This window comes from Aplysia californica, unplaced genomic scaffold (assembly GCF_000002075.1).
Source record: "Aplysia californica isolate F4 #8 unplaced genomic scaffold, AplCal3.0 scaffold00062, whole genome shotgun sequence".
In the NCBI taxonomy this organism is placed as follows: Eukaryota; Metazoa; Mollusca; class Gastropoda; order Aplysiida; family Aplysiidae; genus Aplysia; species Aplysia californica.
Window position 1 is genome coordinate 1,267,593 of NW_004797332.1, and position 2,829 is coordinate 1,270,421.

Sequence of the window (2,829 nt, forward strand, 5' to 3'; positions counted from 1 at the left end):
GGGTTAGGGATGTGGTGGGGGAGGGGGGCAAAGGAAGAAATGGACTCGGGTGGTGAATGGGTGTATTTCGTCAACACGTGTACCCATTAGCCTGGGTTTGCTTTTTATTGTTTTTATTTGAATTTCCATTTGGCTGGGTTTTTAAAATTTTTCTTTTCTTTTTTTTTTTTATGTGGCCTCGGACAATGTACGAGACCTGGCCGCTCATTGCGAGCATTCATCTTTAGTAATGAGTTCCTCCCTCATTTTACAGTAAGAACTTGAATAGTTGTTGGGTGACAGGTGCTCAGGTGTGGTTTGCTTCTCTTTTCCTTTCAAACATCATTAAATTGGCGCTTATGTACTGACCTTATTGTGTTGCAAGTGCCACAAAACGCTTACGAAAACGAGCCCCCCCCCTCCCCCCCAAAAAACAACAACAACCCCAAAAAAAACCCCCATTCATCGTCATTGTCTCTTCCTTCTTTTCCTTGTATGTCACTCTCTAGTTACACCTCGAATCGTCGGCACTTCTATGGCCTATTTGTGTTGCAAATGCCGTAAAACTCTTACTAAAACTAAATCTAGTTAGTTCTAGAGCGCATGCTTCCAAACAAAGTATTATTGGCTGTAGCCACTGTAGAGTACCCTTATTCTTCCAAATTTCTTTAAGACCATTGTGTATTTGTTTTTCTTTTGTCTTACAATGTACTTCTCTTTTTGATCTGTCAATCTGTTTCTTCTCAGTTTGATTTTAAAGAAAGCTTTAAAAAATGAATGGCAAACCCAAGCTGGTTAATGTTAAGATATGAACTGATGACGTATTCATTCGGCTGGAGTGGCAACACCTGTGAATCACTTTAGGGGTATCGGGTTTCCTGGCATTGGTTTCTATGGCTTCGTTTATACCGCTCGGTACAGATCATCGTAGAAACTTGACACAGCTGTTCTCAGAGGCTGGCTCTTTTGTTCTCTCCGTGCTCTTGAGAAACACACTTTTTGTTATGTTTGCTCTTTGGAAACGCATCATTATTTAGTTCATACCGAGCTTGTGTTCTTTTTTCTTCTTATAGGGAAGCTTATTCTTTCTCTAGAGGCATGTGATCTTTCTTTCCTATCAAACATTGTCCTTATCTCTCCTTCTTTTATTTATATATTATTAATATGTTAGGCTACTCTCTAATAACGCCCCTAATCTTAGGCGCTTATATGACCTTGTATTGCAAGTGCCGCACTAAAACTTAACTTAAAAAAAAAAAAGAAAAATGGAACATTTGATTTTAGTTCAATCGAACATGCCAAAAACCTCCGTCGTGCTGTCACTTCGTCGTTTCAAGTCGATCATGTTAACCGACGGTGTATTTAAAAGCAGCCACGTATCGGAACAGAGCCTGCGTTATCAACCGTGTAGTGCTCGGTCGGTGCGAGTCGGTGCAGGTGTCCAGCCAGATCTGTCTCTGTCACCGCTTTGCCGCAAGCTCTGGGGACTGTTCCGCGACACGGCGGTTACCGTTCGGCTTACCGCACGTACTAAGTCTCGTAAATTAATTATTTCGCTAACTACTGCCGACTTCCCAGTATGTACCTACTAACCTACTCACATACCTTAGCGACCTACCTACCTCGCCAATGACCTGCCGACCATTTTTATTACTTTCTTCGTTTTCACTTACCGAAGTATGTCTAGGTCTGCTTCTTTAGTTTTACTGTACGCATCCTTCTATTTGTTGTCTGTCAGCCCGTCTGCTTGTCTGCCTCAGTGTTGGTCTGTAGATCTGTCTTCGTCGTTCGGTCTATGTCGCGTTACGCTACATAATCCTGTCCTTGTGAAGCGCGAAGTAGGACCAGAGGGCTTTACGGTATTACTGTTACTGTAAACTCTCTGGTAGGACCCAGGGCAAAGACGAAGGGAATGGAATAAAGTGATCTCGCTTATACGCTATATTTTGGTCTGCCGGTAGATTGTAAGGCTACTACTACAACTATGAATAGTATTTGAATATTCATCAGGTTCTGTCATAACCCATCCCTTTCGCTCTCCGTGACCCCCTTGGGAGAATGAACAGGTATTGTAATACATAGCCTACAACGTGTAATTATAACCGCTCGGCGTGACTTGAGGGGAGCTGACGACAGTGTCCTCTACGTGTCCATGAAGTCTCAATGCTGGCTGGCCACGTCATTGTTTGTTTATTTGTTTTGTTTTGTTTTAATTTGATCGAGCCCCTCTGGTTGTGAATATGGCGCAGAAAAAAAGCAACGGTCACTAGCTTTTTTTTAATGGACGACCCACGTTAATTTATTTGAACAGCATAGTAACTTTTCCCCCTGCGTTAATGACTCATTATGTCTATGCACATCTCTTTACTCAAGCTAGCAAAACAAAATAAACAACAGCAACGATGACACCACCGCCATCAACAAAATTAATAACAGCAGCAGCAGCAGCAGCAACAACAACAAAAACAACAACTACAACAACAACAGCAGCAGCAGCTGCAGCGCAACAGCAGCATGAATAACAAGAACAACTGCTACAAGAGGATGCCAGGTCCAAATCTTTCCATCACAAGCCTTTATTTCTCACATCCCATGCTTACACACAAACAACACACATGTAACACACTAATGCACCGAAATGTCCATGCTAACTAAAATTAGAGTGGATGAGGCATGCAGGATGCAGCGAGGGGTCCTCGTGCAGTGTCAAGGCCAACAGTTCCTCTCGGTGGTGGCTATCGATTGCTATGATTACTTTATTAGTAGTCTCTGAGGAACTGTGCTTGGCTGTTTGGTTATAGGATTAGTGTGCGCGCGCGCGCGCGCGTGTGTGTGTGTGTGTGTGTGTGT

General features: G+C 42.9%; 1 protein-coding gene across 1 annotated transcript in view; it reads left to right on the forward strand.

Moving 5' to 3' along the window:
- LOC101849911 (nesprin-1) overlaps nt 1-2,829 on the forward strand; it is a gene marked incomplete in the record, with an annotated part of 80,509 nt that overhangs the window by 4,300 nt on the left and 73,380 nt on the right.